Source organism: Lactuca serriola, chromosome 2 (genome assembly GCF_051521515.1).
Source record: "Lactuca serriola cultivar US96UC23 chromosome 2, Lser_US96UC23_V15, whole genome shotgun sequence".
In the NCBI taxonomy this organism is placed as follows: domain Eukaryota; kingdom Viridiplantae; phylum Streptophyta; class Magnoliopsida; order Asterales; family Asteraceae; genus Lactuca; species Lactuca serriola.
The window spans coordinates 80,004,739-80,026,592 of NC_136409.1; positions in this window are offsets into that span (position 1 = coordinate 80,004,739).

The following is a 21,854-nucleotide window of genomic DNA, read 5'->3' on the forward strand; positions in this document are numbered from 1 at the left end:
GCGGCTGCCTCCTCTTGCTTCATAGCTAATACCATCTCGGCGATGTTGACGTTGTTGGTGGTTGCTGCTTTTGGGCAGTTTCGCTTGAAATGCACGATTTCTCCACAATCAAAACAGGCTTGGTCGGTACTCGATCCGGAAGCTTGATTGATTAGTTGGGCTGGTGTTTTGCAGTTTTGAGTGAGGTGGCCCTTCATGCCACATCTGATGCAAATCTTCTCACGGCATGGACCAGGAATACGATGATGATAACTACACCTGTTGCACCAAGGGAGATTACCAGCATACCTAGTGATAGGTGCTTGAGCTGTAGACGCAGCAACAGGAGTAGTGGCAGCTTGAACTGCCGCAGTTTCATGCCTCTTGGAGGGTCCTTGGGAACTCTGACCCTTTCGCTTTTTCCAGATAACCTTATTACTCTCATCATACTCATTCTGATGCTCCTGAACATTTTCATGGTCTTGGGGGTACCGAACCTGTCAGGGCACAATAGCTTCATTGTAGCTGTCACTACGGCAGAAACATCCAACTGAAACATCACAGGGTCGAATTGAGAAGGAGGTGGTGAGGGAGGGCTGTTGTTCCTTGAACTGGGTCCTTTCTTTGGAGACATTTCGATCTAAAATGATTAGGAAAAAGAGGATGGTAAGTCCTCTGAATTAAATCAAGAGATATGAAACAAGGGATATCTCTTTATGACATACATATAATTCTATTAAGCAATAAAGCAAGAATGACTTATCAAGGCAGATAAACTATCGTTAAAGGAATGATCGAGGGGCAACGCTTGAATGACAATTTTCTACAACAAAGTTGGATCTAGAAATACTCCCATAGTATTTCATGATTCGCGGCAACGATGGCTCGTTGTTTGGGGTATTTGGGTAAGTTTTAGGCATGCTGAACACCACAGTCACTCCCAGGCACATGTTAGCTGTGTCTCGAATGAATATAGTTGAACAGTCTATATTGATCCTAGACACGACTACATAACTGCCCAGGTTTAACCGCAGCATACAACACCCATTTACTTATGTTTTGTTCTACTCATAGTTACAGATCTCGACGGTTAGGTATACTTGTATGTTTTTGAAAATACTTATATTTTGAAGTATACTTTTAGTTCAGAGCACTTAGGCCCCTTAATGTTTATAGTCTTATACCATGCAAAGTTTGGTATACTTAGTTTACTATAAACAAGGGTTCTGATACCAATCTGTCACACCCCGAAACCTAGGGCGGAAACGTTCCGGGGTGGAGGTGACTTCATGCTGAATATCATAACCAACGTACATAGTAAGCGAAGTAAACACAAAACATTACATTACATAGTTTTCATTACATCTGTTTAAAAGTAAAGTGATACAACTTTCATAGATACATAAGTTAAACAAAAGTAAGACGTGACTCCATACACTCCGTCTTTTGCAAAAGAACGCGGGAATACCTGTCTAAGGAGAACCTGAGAATACAGGCAGTTTAAAAATCAGCATAAATCTGGTGAGTTCATAAGCGGTTTGTTTTATGAAAATGAACAAGATTCCTTTTGTTTTCTAAAAAAAAGTGGTTATCCAAGAAAATCCCATATTTTCTTAAAAGTAATGTTTAGTTTTCCATTATGTTACACAAATCTGGTTATGAATAGTTGTTACCCCAGGAAAATCCTATATTTTCCTAAAAGTTAGTTACCAATCCGAAATGTAATGTAAAAGATGTATACTGAAAACGTGATTATCCTTGTGAAGTGTATGTTAGTTTTAACACGTATATAAAACTATCAACACAGTAAACTAATTTCAAAGGTTATTAATTTACTATATTCATTATTACTAACAAGTAAATCTCTGTTATCCAAATTGCGAGTTCCATAACCATACGATAGACTAGATATGGCAATAAGTAGTCCAAATCATTTTATGACTTTCGTCACCCTTGAACCTTTCGGTTTGGCTGTAGCTAGCAGCCAGGTGCAGGGTAGTTAGCCCCGTATAGATCTATACACTCAAGTCACACTCCCTATCTAAGAGATTATGGTTACAGAAGCAGTCCTCCACTCGCGTATCTCTGTGGATTGTTCTTCGAGGACGTGTCTCCAATTTAGAGGAATAACAAATCTACAAGTAATAATGCAGAAAATCCTCTATAAATTCTATTTACAAAGACGATCCTCCACTCGCGTATCTCTGTGGAGTGTTACCGAGGACAAAACGAATGTACTAATCTAATGCTTTTAACAATAATGTTATGGAACAAATCTTTTGTGAAATATATAATATAACATTATATAATAAGATTCGAAATCGGTTTGTAAACTGATTTTGCAAGTCAAACAGTTGGATAATACGGTTTCAATTGTTAAAACCAAGTGGAATATGAAACATTTCAATTGAAATAATAAGTTTAAGCACAAGATATTCTTGTACTTTTGCTTGTATTCCCCCCATGAAAACATTGAAAAACATTGAAAAAGGGTAGGGGTATGAACTCACCGGACGAGGAATGTGTCGACTAGGATGCTAAACGTCGGATCGAGGCTTGAAAACTTGCGAGGTTCCTATGTAATATTAAATGATACACAAATGTATCTAATTAGATTTTAAATCACTAGTTAGTTGAGGATATACACTTCTAGACGTGAAAACACTTCAAATCAAGTGTTTGGAGTGACCCGGGTGACATCTATGGACGTATATGACTTGGATATGGAGTTTACTCTTCAAGAGTAAACTCCCAAGAGATTTCACGGCCCTAATGACCCACTCCCCATGAGTTTACGGCCGTAAACTCATGGTGGGGTGTTCTAGAGTGCTAAATGGCTTTATATCATTTTAGGGGTGATGCTAGATTTGTTTTCAAGGCATTGGAATGAAATTTGAGCATGATAGGGACCAATTGAGGAGTTTACGGAAGTAAACTATGAGTTTACGGCCATAAACTCTTATGTGCCATAACTTAATGTGTTTTGGGGGTCCTAGATTAATCACATGTGATTTAACTCATTTTTACAAGCCAAGGGGTGAATTTGGGGCACCATTTAATCCATTTATAGGAGTTTACGACCCAGGAACCCGTTCTTGGGGGGTTGACGTCCATGAACACCTAAGGGAAGGGTTTTTATCAAGTTTAAGGCTTCTAATTCGATTGTGGTTGTTTCTAGACTTTAATCCAAGGCTATTGGTGTGTTTAAATGGCATTTTAACACTTTAAATTGAGTTTACTACCCATGATATGGAGTTTACGGCCCAAGAATGTTCTTGGGCAGTAAACTCATGCTTACTCCCCAAAAGTTGAGTTTAGGGTGTTCTAAGTCCAATCCAATAAGTCCTCAAGCCATATCTAAGTTCCAATGGTGTTTTGGAAGGGTTTTAAGGCTCAAAAACCCCATTTGCATGTGTTCATGGCCTAAGACTGTTCCAAGGCCGTAAACACATGTTTATGGTCCTATTCTATGATTTGAACACGAAATTGAAGGCTAAAGATGTTATACTAGGAGGTAGGATAGTTACCTTGGGTATTTGGAGCTAGATTTGGATGATTTTTGGACCTAGATCTTGGATTGAGGAGAGAGGTTAGAGAGAGAGAGAGAGTGAAAAGGCTTCAAATGAGGCTTAATCAGCTTTAAATATGGTTCGGGTTTGGGACACAGTGGAATTCTACCCGATAATGACGTTAACCGAGGCTTTTGGTCGCACCTGATTAAGTTGTTGTAACCCGATATGGTCGAAACTAAAATTTTTCTAATTATTAGTTTGAGATCTTTAATTGTGTTTCTAATGTGTTTGGATACTTATGAGATCAAAATAAAAGCCTTAAATTAAATGGCCTTATCAAAAAACGAAATCGGAACAATTCGCTTAAGACGAGTTTTATGGACGGAATGGGTTATGGTGATGGAACAACTTCGGGTTGTCACAGTTTGCAACTTTATGAATCTCTAGCTCAAGGTGACCTTGTAGTGGTTTGGATCTGGTCTTTAGCAAAGTTTTGATGACATGCATGGAGTTTAGGTCATATTTTCCCCTTTTTGACCCATTTTGGGTTAACGACATGCATTAACCTTTGGGTTGATTTTGGTGCTAGAATCTCTTCTGGAAAGGGTGGGTTTCAGATCTCAAGGATTTTGTGTTTATTGGTTAAGCTCTTGAATCTTTAAACCTTTTGGTTGAGTTTTTGAGCACTTGGGGTAGCCCTAAAGGATAAAGTTGGAAAATTTATCCTTTTGATAACATTTGAGGTTAGATCTGAGTCTTGGAGTTCCTGAAATCGTAGGATCAGCTGAATGTATTAAGCTTGGGCAAACTCAGTGAGTTTGCAAGCCAACTCGGTGTGTTAGCTGGGATTTTCCCGGTCTTCTGATTACGGTAGAAACTCAACGAGTTTATTAGTGCACTCGACAAGTTGGGTCAATATGGATTATTAACCTTGACTGTTAGCTTTGACTTTGACTATGGTTGACCAAGTTTGGCCTTGAGGGGTATTTTGAGTATTTGGTATTTTGGGATTTTGATGGTTATTGGTCACTTGGATGGGTAGGTATTGGTTGGAGGTGAGATACGGAGTCCGGACCTCATCAGCTTTGGATCAGATCAAGAGGTGAGTGCTCCTCACTATACTTGTGGGTCGAAGGCACCAATGACGGCCTATTAGATTGATATTTTGTTATGCATGTTGTTATGTTGTTATGATATGTTAGATCAATATCCTGGTAAATAGGATGTTGATATGTTGTTATGATCTATTAGATCGATATCCTGGTAGATAGGATGTTGCTATGCTTAGTGATCTGTAAGATCTGCCTATTTGTCTGCTGCCTGGTTATATATTTATGTGTAATGTATATGTCGACGTGTTATGTGTGGTTGGGTTGAGTCGGTCCTGCTCTGTGCTGAAGGCCAAGAGACCCAGGGCGTCCTAGATAGATTAAAGGCCAGTGGGGCGTACCAGTCAGGCCGAAGGCCCATAGAACATTCCAGATAGGCTGAAGGCGCGGTGAGGTGTACCAGTCATGCTGAAGGTTCTGTGAGCATACTAGATAGACTGTAGGTCAGTAGGGCGTTCTAGTCAAACTGAAAGCTCTATGGGCGTACCAGATAGGCTGTAGGCCGGTGGGGCGTTCCAATCATGCTGAAGGCTCTATATGCATGTTGTTTGTCATATATATTATATGTTGTGTGTTGGCACTCCGGGGGAACTCACTAAGCTTCGTGCTTAGAATTTTGGTTTATGGTTACCGGTACTTCAGTGGACCGTCGCAAGGTGAAGGCGTGACCGTACACATCCTTGTGTTTTTGTGACTTATGATTTTGGGAAACTCTGATAATGAAATTGTTTTGAAAACTATGTTGTAAATGATTCCAATTTTTAAATAATGTTTTAGAAGCAATGGTTTTTGTAACTACCTCTTTAGTGAATGGGTTGTTTTGAAAAGTTAAAAATTTGTTGAAATTTTCGGGATGTTACAAAAGCAGATCATCACATAAACGTAAGCCTCGTGGCTACAAATACTATAACATAATCAGATAAATTATGTATCATGTAAATCTTATAAATCATGTATCAAAGATCGAATAAAATCAAATACTCAGGAACAATCTATCTTTCAGTTATAATCTATCTCTTGGTGATGATCTCTCTCTCTCTCTCTCTCTCTCTTAATTAATCAAGATCAATATGTCAATCATAATCTATCTCATCAATAATCACTCTCTCGATTATAACCAATCTATCTATCAATCAATATCTATTTATCAATTAAGTCTCAATCTATAAAGATAATCAGTCTCTCGGTAATAATCTATTTATCAATTCTCATCAATCTCTCACTCAATAATCAATCATATAGATCACAATATATATATATTTCACATAATGGATAACACAAATATCCAAACAACAGATGTTAGAGTAGTGTTACTCACCTAGTCAAGTTCGCAGACTAATTCCAGTTCTTACTTCAACCCTTCGTTGCCAATCAGCTCATCATATGGTAGCACCTGATCATCAAATAACAAGTTCCTTAAAACTTGTATTACTTATTATTGGCTACCCTTTATGAACTCTTGTCATGACAATAATCAAATCTCATAATATTATCATAATAGGCTTAACGTGTAAGCCATTAGCTATCTCTTATAACAGGCATTTCTCAAATATTAGCGTTATAACCCTCATAGTCTCGACTAAATCTATAATCATAAGATTTACTCACAATTTTACCAACGGGTTTGTAACAACAGCATATCACGAACACCTATAACAGATACTCAGGTCTATCAAGGCTCAATATCTATCATATATCATAATCACAAATTAACGGGGTAAAAGATACATTAACAAATCTCATACTCGACCTTGTATCTCCTGCATAACATTATATCGTCTCTGTCATATTCTCCTGGGAATGATTTCGAGCAGCATTTCCGATCCTACGTGCTAAAAACTCTCTAAATTACATGAAACACTCATTTTTATACCTAAGATATGACACGTAGTGGCCATATGTGTGCCACATCGTGGTGATCAATCTAGACCTGGTTTTGCCACGTGTCGCACTTTCCTGCTATGTGTCTCGATGACTCGCCTCATGCCACGTCGTGATAAATCTTCTATCACGTCGTGGGGCCCAAATTGCCACATGTTGCTCTCTAGTTGACACGTGTCTCGATGAATCACTCATTTCCGTGTTGTGCCAAATATACCTCTGGTGGTCAAGAGTTAACCGTTGACTTGACTTTGCATTGGCTTTCTCAAAATACCAACATACTTTCTTCTAAACTTCAAATGATCATACCTTTCTCATAGAACTCCCTTTCCGATGATCTTTATATTCACGGAATCCTCTCAACAAGATCAACAATTGCCCTTAACTATTTTTTTTTCTAAATAACATTTCTCAATTTAAAGCAACTTAAGGCTTTATCTCGCTTACTCATCTCATAATGATCTATATCTGTTGAGTTAATACCTATTGCGTGTTACGAGTATTATGGACTGGTTTCAACTTAGGCATTCAATATTTAAGAGAAATAAAAAGCCACATTTTCATTATTAATTTAATCAGGGCCGGTCCTAGACAATTTGGGGCCCGGGGCCAAAAAAAATTGGAGCCCTCATATTGTTTAAACAAAAAAGAGGGCGGCACCTCCGAAAATTTTATTAATTAAAAAAATAATACAATTGAAAGTTGGGGACTCCCCACCTATGGAAAGAAATGTGACATCCCCAAAATCTCGGCCAGAAAAGACCGATTTTCATTTATGCTTTTAAATATTTTCAGAGTAAATCCTTTTGATTTGAAAGAGTTGCGGAATTTGTTCCCAAAACAAAACATGATAAAATAATATTTATCAAAGCATTTCATCAAGAGATGCATTTCATTATATAATCAAAACTCGGGATGTCATGTTCCGATACAGACCATAAAGCATAAACGATAAACATTACAAGTCATTCAACAAATATATACATATACAGACTTGTAAACAAAACAACAAGATGATCCATCCATCTTACGCCCTTGTGCCACTTCCTGTAATACAAATAAAACTGAGTGGGTCAGGCTTGGGAGCCTGGTGAGCATATAGGGTTTTCAACCCACAATAAATAAGTTATATTTAATTTCACCAACCAAACACTATCCCGATTACCCATTCCCGTTATCCTCACTTTACGTCCCTAAAACAACTATCTCAAGGGACCTAATCTAGGATTTTCATCGGGACGGACATCACTGCGAAGGGGTTTCCTCAACAATAGATATCCTAAAGGCAACCATGAGGGGGATAGAGTACACCGGTGAACACATCGTTCACAACACCTACAGGTTATGAACCTGCTAGCGTTCCATTGGACTGTCTAGAAAGAGTCTGTGGTCGTTATCCATACTCCGCTGAATAACTAGATCAACAACAACAACAACATCGAGGCCTCTCATCTGTTTATTACACACCAACTATCTACCCATGTTCTACCCAACATATTAGTAGATAAAATATATATTTTCATACGTAGTTTAAAGAAAACCTGTATAGCATGCTTTAATCAACACATATATCACATAACAGATGAGGCACACACACACATAACACATATCTCATAAAGAAATAAGCAGATCTATAAGATAGAAGAGAGTGAATACTCATTCACACATAACACAACCAAATATATACACATAGCACGTATTTTTATATAAAATACTTCGTATTATTGTATTAGAAGAAATAACCACACACTCACTTGATCAGAAGATGATCGGACAGCGCTACGGCTTATAGAAGTAGTATTCCTCAGCAGATCTGGAAGATCTCCTCGAAAATCGAACTTCTCGCGGGCAGAGCTTCGACTCGGGAACCGCGCTTCTCGGGATCTTCGGGGTCTCGGGACTTGCCTCGGGGCTAGAGTATGATACCGGGACTTCGGGGTAGCTTCGGCACGAAAAACGATGCAAAAGACTAGAGAGAAGAGAAGAAAATGAACAAGAATTATGGCTGCCTTCGGATCCCCTTTTATAGAGGCTGGAGCCTCGGAGTACGCGGGGCGTACTGCCCAAAACGCCATTGCTTACGTATCCGAAGTGCTCGAGTGCGAGTGTCGACATCCCTCGGAGTACGCGGGGCGTACCTCGGATCAGATCGGTGACTCCTTCGGATAATGCTTCCGAATTTTGATTTAAATTTAAATACAAAATGATTAATAAACTTCGGAAATTCATAACTTCTTCATACGAACTCCGTTTTTGACGTTCTTTATATCCACGGAAAGGTGAGACCATGCTCTACGACTTTCGTTTAGACTCCGTCGGCTAATTTTGACTTTATTTTTATTAATTATTTTTAATAGGCCGGGACAGAAACTTTCGTTATAAATTCATAACTTCTTCGTTTGACGTCCGTTCTCGCCTAACTTTTTATCGCTTCGATACCAACAACGAGATCTTCGATTCTCATTTAGATTGCTTCGGCTAACAACCGCTCGATCTCAATTCGAGTATTTCAGGTTGTATACCGCTAAGCCGGAACTTCGATAAATCATAACTTCCTCATACGAAGTCAGATTTGGGCGTTCTATATATATTCGGAAACCTCGTTTCGACTACTACAACATTAACCAAAGATATTAAGTTTATTTTACACTTAAATTTTGACGCTTATTTTTATTCTTAATTAATCAGACCACATAATTAAGCAATTAAGCACAAAACACATAATACTCAAATAATACATTCTTATTATTTCAAAACGGGTTACAAAGGTTAACCTAGACTATTATATTGCTAAATATGGCAAGCCCGGACACAGGCGTTACAATTCTCTCCACCTTAGAATGATTCCGTCCCCGGAATCACACATCAACAAACAAATGCGGATAGCGACTCAACATGTCACTCTCCGTCTCCCAGGTGAGATTCGGCCCATTCGTGTGTTTCCATCGGACAAGCACTAACCCAACCATCTTGCGTCGCAATTTCTTAGTCTTTCGGTCAACAATTGCCTCTGGTTCTTCAATCAACCTTTTGTTCTCATCAATTCTCAATTCAGAAATTGGAATTATGTCGGGAACTTCTCCCGTGAACTTCCTCAAATAACACACATGAAAAGTGTTGTGAATTCCATTCAGTTCTTCGGGTAATTCGAGCTTGTAAGCTTGGTTCCCAATCCTCTGAATAACTTTAAACGGTCCAATAAACCTTGGATTCAACTTTCCCCTTTTACCAAACCTTATAAGTCCCTTCCACGGCGAGACTTTAAGCAAAACCGAATCCCCAACCTCAAAAGTTATCGGTCTCCGCTTCTTGTCAGCATAGCTCTTTTGACGATCCTGAGCCGCTAACATTCTTTCCCTAATTATTTTCAACTTTTCAGCAGTTTGATGAACCAACTCCGGTCCCATAAACTGCTTTTCCCCAGCCTCAAGCCAACAAGACGGCGTACGACACTTCTGACCATACAAAGCTTGGTACGGTGCCATCTTAATGCTCGAGTGGAAACTATTATTATAGGAAAATTCTACCAACGGTAAATGTTCATCCCAATTACCTAGGAATTCCAAGGTACATGCTCTCAACATATCTTCGAGTGTTTGTATCGTTCGTTCGCTCTGACCATTAGTCTGCGGATGGTAAGCTGTACTTAAACACAACTTGGTACCCAATTCCTCTTGTAGACTTTTCCAAAACCTCGATGTGAAACGGCTATCACGATCCGACACAATCGTTAACGGAACACCGTGAAGCCTCACAATTTCCTTCACGTAAGAATTCGCAAGCTTCTCCATAGACCATTTCTCCCTGGCCGCTATGAAATGCGCACTCTTAGTGAATCGATCAACGACCACCCAAATCATGTCGTGACCATTCTTTGTTCTGGGCAGTTTAGTGACAAAATCCATAGCAATGACTTCCCACTTACCCATAGGCACATGCAAAGGTTCTAAACTCCCGTACGGTTTCTGATGTTGTGTCTTGACTCTTGCACAAGTCACACACTCGGCCACATACTTTGCAACATCAAGCTTCATCGTCGGCCACCAGTAGTAGGGTTTCAGGTCCCTATACATTTTAGTGCTACCCGGATGAATCGAGTACATGGTCTTGTGAGCTTCTTCCATCAGAAGATCTCTGACTCCTCCTGTCTTAGGTATCCAAATCCGATCTTGGAACACCTTCAGTCCATGACTGTTTACACCGAACACCAACGTTTTGCCCAAACGTTCCTCCTTTCTGTCATTCTTCTCAGAAGCTTCGCTCTGAGCTTTCTTTATACTTTCCAAAATAGTTGAGACAACTTCAATTCTCAACGCTCTTGGCCTTTTCCTTTCGGGATTGACTTTCCGACTGAGAGCATCAGCAACAACATTAGCTTTACCGGGGTGGTAAAGTATCTCGCAGTCATAGTCTTTAAGTAATTCTAGCCAGCATCGTTGCCTCATATTCAATTCTTTCTGATTAAAGAGGTATTGGAGACTCTTATGATCAGTGAAAAGTTTGCACTTCGTGCCATAGAGGTAATGCCTCCATATTTTCAGAGCGAAAACTACCGCTGCCAACTCCAAATCATGAGTCGGGTAGTTCTTTTCATGCTCTTTCAGCTGTCGAGACGCATATGCTATCACCTTTTCTCTTTGGGTCAAAACACAACCCAAACCAACACCAGACGCATCGCTATAGACAGCGAAGTCTTCAACTCCATCGGGTAGAGAAAGTATCGGTGCCTCGCATAGCTTCTTCTTTAGCTTCTCAAATGCTTCCTGATGCTTCTCACCCCAAGCATAAGTAGCTCCTTTGTGGGTCAAAGCTGACAATGGACTAGCGATCGAAGAAAAGCCTTGGATAAACCTTCGGTAATATCCGACTAATCCTAAAAAGCTTCGAATCTCCGTGGGACTTTTCGGTTGTTCCCACTTCGTCACAGCTTCGATCTTTGCTGGATCAACCATTATCCCTTCTTGGTTGACCACGTGACCCAAGAATTGGACTTCACGAATCCAAAAATCACATTTGGAGAACTTAGCATACAGCTTCTCCTTCTTCAAGACTTCTAACACTTCTCGCAAGTGTCTGCCATGCTCCTCCTGGCTTTTCGAGTAAATCAGAATGTCGTCTATGAACACTATCACGGATTTATCAAGGAACGGGTTACAAACCCTATTCATCAAATCCATGAACGCTGCTGGAGCATTGGTTAGTCCAAACGACATAACCAAGAACTCGTAGTGTCCATATCTTGTTATGAATGCAGTCTTCTCGATATCTTGCTCTCTTACTTTCAGCTGATGATATCCTGACCTAAGATCGATCTTCGAGAAATAACTCGAACCTTGCAATTGATCGAACAGGTCATCAATCCTTGGCAACGGATATCTATTCTTTATTGTTGCCTTGTTCAGCTCTCTGTAATCGATGCACATTCTCATACTTCCATCTTTCTTCTTTACAAATAACACCGGAGCTCCCCAGGGCGATGAACTAGGTCTAATGAAACCGTTTTCCAATAACTCCTGAAGTTGCATCATTAGTTCCTTCATCTCCGTCGGTGCTAATCGATAAGGTGCTTTCGCAATTGGCGTTGTTCCTGGCAACAAGTCAATACGGAATTCCACTTGTCGATCAGGCGGTAATCTAGGAAGATCTTCGGGAAATACTTCTGGATAATCACACACAACTGGAATATTCTGCATCACCTTCTTTTCCTTCTTGGCATCAATCACGAATGCTAAATACGATGTACACCCCTTGGTCAAACATTTTCTGGCTTTCATCAATGAAATGATTCCAGAATTCACTCTGCGTTTATCTCCATACACCATAAACGAATCTTTCCCAGGCGGGTTTACTTTGACTATTTTCTTCTTGCATAAAATTTCGGCGTCGTTGGCGCTAAGCCAATCCATTCCCAATACGATGTCGAAACCATTAAGTTCGATAGGCAATAATTCCTCGTGGAACTCATTCCCATTCAGATCAATTAAGATGTTTTTCATGCGATAGCTAATAGGTACAAACTTGCCACTACCAACTTCGACTAATAAAGCATTATCTAGTCTAACAACAGGCAAAGCTAGCTTTCTACCAAATTCATGCGATATAAAGGAGTAATTGGCTCCAGAATCAAATAAAATTTGGGCAGGCAATTCGTTAACGAGAAAGGTACCTGAAGCGACATCAGCTTCATCTTTAGCAGCTTCCAGTGTCATCTGGAATGCTCTCGCCTTTGGCTTTGGCGGAATGTTGGGTCTAGCTGCCTCCTTCTTCTTCGGGCAGTCCCTCGACATATGACCCTCCTCACCACAACCATAGCAAACTTTCTTTGTGAGGGTACACTCATTGGCATAGTGCCCTGGCTTTCCACACTTGTAGCATGTGTTCGCCACCTCACATCTTCCATGATGCTTCTTCTTACATTTGTCGCACCATTTCGCTTCACCTCCACCTCCCCTCGAACCAGACTTCGAGAACTTGTTTTTCTTGTTGGACCCTGAAGTTCCATCGAACTTCCTCTTTTCTCCAGCATCTATTCTTTCCAGACCCCTTTCCTTCTGCTGGGCCTCCACGTTCTTAGCTGCACGAACAGCCGTTTTCAGAGTGGTTGCCATTTTGACTGTCGGACCAAAGTCAGCAGGCAGTCCGTTAGCAAACCTCTCAATCTTGGAGAGTTCCGTCGGCACTAGGTACGGAAACAACTTCATCTTCTCAGTAAATGCAGTAGCATAGTCATCTATGCTCATCTTCCCTTTCTTCAAGTTTTGGAAGTCATTGTTCAGATCAATCAGATCTATCTCCGAACAATACTGCACCCTTAACTGTTCCAAGAACTCCTCCCATGACATTTTCAGGGCCTCTCCTCGTGGCATAGTATCTGCCAACAACTTCCACCAACTCAAGACCCCAGTCTTCAGTTGTCTAACCGCAAAGACGGTTTTCTGTTTGTTGCTACAGTCGCAACTTTCAAATACCATCTCCATTTCGGAGATCCAATCCATTATCTCAACAGGCTTTGGGCTCCCAGAAAGACTTGGCGGTTTGGCGCCCAAGAAGTTCTTGTACATACGCCCATCCTTGTTTTTTCTCCTTTCTGGATCGTTCCTTCGTTCCTCTTGAGTCCCGACTTGACTCATCATGCGACTATTGTTCCCTTCCTCCGATTGCTTAGGAATCAATTCAGGTTCCTCAATAGGTATGATAGGTTCATCCCTATTATTATGCAACATTTGTCGCATCTCCTCCCTTTGTTCGGCTAGCATAGCCCGAATCATGGCTTGCACCGCAGCCATTGTTATTGGTTCTGGTGCTGCTGCTACAACAGGTATCTGCTCAATCACTTGCGGTTGATTCCTGTTTTCATCCACGTTTCCAACGCCACTCCTCGTTCTCACCATTTTTTATCTACACACCGAATAAGGTGAAATTAGATCCTCATTCACGATAGATATTCAAATCACCCTTATCACTCCGAAACGTTTACATGCTAGTTCTAATAACGTAGGCATACGCTTAGAATCCTACACACATAACTTTTCCAGATCCGGTCGGCAACAGACCGTAGATCCAAACAAATAATATCATATATGGAAACATATAACATTTAGCACATAAAAGCATTTTAGGCAACTTTCCTTAAAACTTGTATTACTTATTATTGGCTACCCTTTATGAACTCTTGTCATGACAATAATCAAATCTCATAATATTATCATAATAGGCTTAACGTGTAAGCCATTAGCTATCTCTTATAACAGGCATTTCTCAAATATTAGCGTTATAACCCTCATAGTCTCGACTAAATCTATAATCATAAGATTTACTCACAATTTTACCAACGGGTTTGTAACAACAGCATATCACGAACACCTATAACAGATACTCAGGTCTATCAAGGCTCAATATCTATCATATATCATAATCACAAATTAACGGGGTAAAAGATACATTAACAAATCTCATACTCGACCTTGTATCTCCTGCATAACATTATATCGTCTCTGTCATATTCTCCTGGGAATGATTTCGAGCAGCATTTCCGATCCTACGTGCTAAAAACTCTCTAAATTACATGAAACACTCATTTTTATACCTAAGATATGACACGTAGTGGCCATATGTGTGCCACATCGTGGTGATCAATCTAGACCTGGTTTTGCCACGTGTCGCACTTTCCTGCTATGTGTCTCGATGACTCGCCTCATGCCACGTCGTGATAAATCTTCTATCACGTCGTGGGGCCCAAATTGCCACATGTTGCTCTCTAGTTGACACGTGTCTCGATGAATCACTCATTTCCGTGTTGTGCCAAATATACCTCTGGTGGTCAAGAGTTAACCGTTGACTTGACTTTGCATTGGCTTTCTCAAAATACCAACATACTTTCTTCTAAACTTCAAATGATCATACCTTTCTCATAGAACTCCCTTTCCGATGATCTTTATATTCACGGAATCCTCTCAACAAGATCAACAATTGCCCTTAACTATTTTTTTTTCTAAATAACATTTCTCAATTTAAAGCAACTTAAGGCTTTATCTCGCTTACTCATCTCATAATGATCTATATCTGTTGAGTTAATACCTATTGCGTGTTACGAGTATTATGGACTGGTTTCAACTTAGGCATTCAATATTTAAGAGAAATAAAAAGCCACATTTTCATTATTAATTTAATCAGGGCCGGTCCTAGACAATTTGGGGCCCGGGGCCAAAAAAAATTGGAGCCCTCATATTGTTTAAACAAAAAAGAGGGCGGCACCTCCGAAAATTTTATTAATTAAAAAAATAATACAATTGAAAGCTGGGGACTCCCCACCTATGGAAAGAAATGTGACATCCCCAAAATCTCGGCCAGAAAAGACCGATTTTCATTTATGCTTTTAAATATTTTCAGAGTAAATCCTTTTGATTTGAAAGAGTTGCGGAATTTGTTCCCAAAACAAAACATGATAAAATAATATTTATCAAAGCATTTCATCAAGAGATGCATTTCATTATATAATCAAAACTCGGGATGTCATGTTCCGATACAGACCATAAAGCATAAACGATAAACATTACAAGTCATTCAACAAATATATACATATACAGACTTGTAAACAAAACAACAAGATGATCCATCCATCTTACGCCCTTGTGCCACTTCCTGTAATACAAATAAAACTGAGTGGGTCAGGCTTGGGAGCCTGGTGAGCATATAGGGTTTTCAACCCACAATAAATAAGTTATATTTAATTTCACCAACCAAACACTATCCCGATTACCCATTCCCGTTATCCTCACTTTACGTCCCTAAAACAACTATCTCAAGGGACCTAATCTAGGATTTTCATCGGGACGGACATCACTGCGAAGGGGTTTCCTCAACAATAGATATCCTAAAGGCAACCATGAGGGGGATAGAGTACACCGGTGAACACATCGTTCACAACACCTACAGGTTATGAACCTGCTAGCGTTCCACTGGACTGTCTAGAAAGAGTCTGTGGTCGTTATCCATACTCCGCTGAATAACTAGATCAACAACAACAACAACATCGAGGCCTCTCATCTGTTTATTACACACCAACTATCTACCCATGTTCTACCCAACATATTAGTAGATAAAATATATATTTTCATACGTATTTAAAGAAAACCTGTATAGCATGCTTTAATCAACACATATATCACATAACAGATGAGGCACACACACACATAACACATATCTCATAAAGAAATAAGCATATCTATAAGATAGAAGAGAGTGAATACTCATTCACACATAACACAACCAAATATATACACATAGCACGTATTTTTATATAAAATACTTCGTATTATTGTATTAGAAGAAATAACCACACACTCACTTGATCAGAAGATGATCGGATAGCGCTACGGCTTATAGAAGTAGTATTCCTCAGCAGATCTGGAAGATCTCCTCGAAAATCGAACTTCTCGCGGGCAGAGCTTCGACTCGGGAACCGCGCTTCTCGGGATCTTCGGGGTCTCGGGACTTGCCTCGGGGCTAGAGTATGATACCGGGACTTCGGGGTAGCTTCGGCACGAAAAACGTGCAAAAGACTAGAGAGAAGAGAAGAAAATGAACAAGAATTATGGCTGCCTTCGGATCCCCTTTTATAGAGGCTGGAGCCTCGGAGTACGCGGGGCGTACTGCGTTACGCGGGGAGTACTGCCCAAAACGTCATTGCTTACGTATCCGAAGTGCGCGAGTGCGAGTGTCGACATCCCTCGGAGTACGCGGGGCGTACCTCGGATCAGATCGGTGACTCCTTCGGATAATGCTTCCGAATTTTGATTTAAATTTAAATACAAAATGATTAATAAACTTCGGAAATTCATAACTTCTTCATACGAACTCCGTTTTCGACGTTCTTTATATCCACGGAAAGGTGAGACCATGCTCTACGACTTTCGTTTAGACTTCGTCGGCTAATTTTGACTTTATTTTTATTAATTATTTTTAATAGGCCGGGACAGAAACTTTCGTTATAAATTCATAACTTCTTCGTTTGACGTCCGTTCTCGCCTAACTTTTTATCGCTTCGATACCAACAACGAGATCTTCGATTCTCATTTAGATTGCTTCGGCTAACAACCGCTTGATCTCAATTCGAGTATTTCAGGTTGTATACCGCTAAGCTGGAACTTCGATAAATCATAACTTCCTCATACGAAGTCAGATTTGGGCGTTCTATATATATTCGGAAACCTCGTTTCGACTACTACAACATTAACCAAAGATATTAAGTTTATTTTACACTTAAATTTTGACGCTTATTTTTATTCTTAATTAATCAGACCACATAATTAAGCAATTAAGCACAAAACACATAATACTCAAATAATACATTCTTATTATTTCAAAACGGGTTACAAAGGTTAACCTAGACTATTATATTGCTAAATATGGCAAGCCCGGAAACACAGGCGTTACAAGAAAAAACTTTGGGACAGGCCGGTAAGCCAAACAACCTAGCAAATATTAATACAAAACAATAAAATAAAGAAGCCAAAACATGCTCTAAACCTTAATACATAAACATATCAAAGAAAAAAAACTAAAGAAATTTACATTTACGAGCATTTTTAGATGCAAAGTCATCAATTATAGAATCAAGTTCAATATTATCCAACAAATCTTTTTCAATGCATAACATAGCCAACCCATTTAATTTTTTTGTGACATTGATGATCTCAAATAATTTTTTAATAATTTTAGTTTTGAAAAATTTCTTTCTGCTAATGCTACAGTAACAGGTATGGTTAATAAGATTCTATATGCAATACAAACATTTGGATAACAATCTTTACCTTCGACAAACTCTAAAATTTCAACCAATGACATAATAACATTTGGCAAAGTTTTTTGTAATACTTTAAGTTCCGTCAAAAATTCATTTAAATCCACATCACATAAGCTAGTATGAGTAAACTTATTTACAAAAATAGCACAACTTTTTTTAAATTCAATATCATCCAATGACTTTAACCTTTTTGAATCATATAAAAATCCAAAAATGTTTTCAAAGTTTGTTAATTGCTCAAATCTACTCTCTAATGACGCAATTGCCACATCAATAATATATATATATATATATATATATATATATATATATATATATAATACTCGATTCTAAATGAGTCTTCGGGTGATAGTAGGTCATCTTCACAATTAATTTCATCAAATTGTTTTTTCTAGTAATTTGGCGTTTCTTTGGTAATATAGGTTCAACTTCCATATCCAATGCAATGGCCTTAGCATTATCGATACTAATGGCATAACCTTCATTTTTATAATTTTTAAAACATGTCATCATATTTTTTAATAGATCAATTGTGGCATCAATACACATAGTTTTGGTTTGCATTTTTTTACTAACTTTATATATAGCAAATAAAATATCATACCAAATCACCATATCAAGTAAAAAATCATAACTTTTAATAGCATGAACTAAACTTTCAGCTTCAACTTTTAGATTTTGCATCATCACATGATGAACTTAATTCTATCAAAGCATCCATTATATGAGGAGCTTGAAACCTAATGGCTTTGACACTTTTTATTCTACTCTCCCAATGTGTATTAGATAAAGATTTTACCGTTAAGTTAGAGACTTTATCAAGTAATATTGACCATCTTTTGGTTGAACTTGAAAATAATACAAAAATACGTTGCAAAACTCCAAAAAAAGAAATGGCTTTAGCACAAGAATGACCCATATCACTAACGGAGAGGTTAAGACTATGAAAAGCACATGGCATAAACAATGCTTTTGGATTAATTTCAAGTAATCGTTTTTGAACACCTTGGTGTTTTCCTTTCATGTTAGAACCATTATCATAACCTTGTCCTCTTACATCATCAATATTAATACCATAAGATTTAATTACATTTAATAACTCATTAAAAAGTCCTAAATCCAATGTATTTTCTACCTTTAAAAATTCTTTAAAAAATTACACATCAAATAACAAGAGTCATTTGTTCTTGATGACTAACATCGGGGGTCCAATCAAGGATAACAGAAAAATATTTTGATTCTTTTATAATATTAATTATAGAATTTATGACATTATTAGCTAAAATAGAAATGATTTCATTTTGAAATTTGTGTCCTAAGTAATGAAGATGAGTTTGATGATTTTCTATTTGTCTAACATGCTTTTGCATCATAACATTAAATTCTGCCATCATTTGAATTGCTCCCAAAAAATTATCATTAGATTCTTGAAAAAGTTTTTTTGTTACAACCTCGAAAAGCCAAATAATATTTTGTCAAATATTTAATGACGACAATTATTCTTTTTAAAACTTGCCTCTAACATTCTTTTTAAGCTAAAACTTTATTTTGTAAATCTTTGTCAATTGTTTTATTCTTATCCAATCTTGTTATTAGTTCATCCCAAGAATCCATACAAAAAAGATGTTAGGGAACTATTTTCATGTTCTTTAAGTCTATCAAATAGATGTTTCCAATTATTAAATCCATCATTCACTAAAGAAATTTTATTAACATAATTATTAGGTTTAAACAATTTACAACAAAAACGAAACATTTTATCAACTTTTTTTTGAGTAAATTAACCATTTTCGATCACTCGTCTCACCATTACTTAGGTGTTGTTTGTTTTTTCGAAGAGAAATTGCTTGAAGTCTGCGAACCACCTCTTCAATCCTATGTAGCAAAAGAGGTGGAACAAATGGCTGCAACATGTAATAAAAAATATGTTTGTTTTTTAACGTCTGCAGACTGCTGCAATAAGTTAAACTAAGGCGTGAAGAGGTTTGAAGCAGTTGGTTTAGTGCTGCGCCACGCAACACACGCGCAACAGTTTTTAAGTCAGAAGTCTTCTGAAAAACAAACAGCTGTGAATGGTCAAGTGTTGCGCGTGTGCTGCGCGGTGCAGCAGTAAGTGGTTTGAAGTGGTTTTTTTAAAAAAACAAACAACACCTTAATTTTCTAGTATAAGAAGCATAAGAAAAATGTCTAGATAGATTATCTTTAGGATACACAAAATTTGATTCTCTTATTTGCCATTTTTCAATCAAAATGTCTCTTAAGTTATTATAAAAATTATCCCAATTACTAGTATATATATATATAAATATATATATATATATATATATATATATATATATATATATATATATATATATATATATATAGAGAGAGAGAGAGAGAGGAGGGTTCAATTGAGAAAAAAAAAAGGTTGAGAATGGGGGAATCATTCTCAGCCACACATTTATTTTGCCGCAAAACCAATGTTTTAAAAACCGGTTTTTTAGTTGAACCGGTATGGTGATCGGTTCCCGGTTCAACCGGTTTAACCGGTTCGACCGCCGGATGAACCGGTTTCTATATTTTTCATGTTTTTTTTTTCCTACACATACATACATATAAAAATTATGAATTTGATGTTTACAAGTTCAAACATTAAAAATACACATAAAAATAAGTTGTAGATGAATCCAAATACATTAAAATAACACATAACCATAAGTTTTAGTGTTTTAAATCAATCCATATACGTCAAAAAGAAAATAAAGTATAATACCGAAACGAAATATAGTTTTTGATGAATACAAACATATCAAAAGAATCTATAATATTTACCATATGTTTTTATTTAGAGAAAACTAAATAGATTTGCAAAAAAATCACCAAAGTTTATTATGTAAATGGTTCTTTTTCATGTGTTTTTATTCGGTTTAACCGGTTTATTTTGACCGGTTCAACCGTTTTTTTCTAAAAACCGGCCGGTTCAATCCGGTTCAGAAATCAATGTAAAACCGGTGATAGTTGAACCGCTCCCTCTTCTGGTTCCTGGTCCAACCGGTTCGACCAGCCGGTTCAAACCGGTTTTTAAAACATTGCGCAAAACATTTAAGCGTACCATCGGAAATGGATAACAGATAAAGATGTGTTTTCCAACCAAATATGTTTCCTTAAACTATGCTAATCATTACCTTAATATACACAAAAACATATTTTTTTTCGTTTATTTTTTATTTTTAGAACGCCATTATTATCGAAAAATTATTTTAAATATATCAAAATTCATAATTTTTTATTCTCTATAAATAGACATCCATATTGATATATACTTTTAAGATAAAATAAAAAATTTATTTTTTTTTAGAGTTTCAGCTCTCGTTATTCATAAGTGAATAAAAAAATATAGCAAATTTTTATTACAGTATATTTATTATTCACTTATGAATAAAACATATGCGTAATTTTTTTTATAGTTTAAGTATCGTTCATATATGAATATGACACGCAATAAAGTTTTCTTACTTAAAATATATTTTTTACATCATCTTTCATCATATATTATATTTATATATGAATAAAACGTGTATTAGTTGTCGCCGTATTTTATATTCATATATGAATAAAACATTTATCAGATTTTTGTTACAGTTAATTTGTTATTCATATATGAATAAGTAGTATAAATGATACTTAAATTGTAAAAAAAAATTAATTATATATTTTTATTCATAAGTGAATAACGAATGTATAGTTGCAAAAATCTGATGCATTTTTATTCATTTATGAATAACGATAGCTGAAAATATAAATATATATATATATATATATATATATATATATATATATATATATATATATTATCTTAAAAATATATCAATATGGATGTCTATTTGTAGAGAATAAAAAATCATGAATTTTGGTATATATTTAAAATCAATTTTCGATATAAATAGCTTCTTAAAAATTAAGAAAACAAAAAAAATTATGTTTTTGTATATATTAAGGTAATGATTAGCATAGTTTAAGGAAACATGTTTTGTTGGAAACACATGTGTATTCCTTATCCATTTCTGCTGGTACAACAAAGGCTTT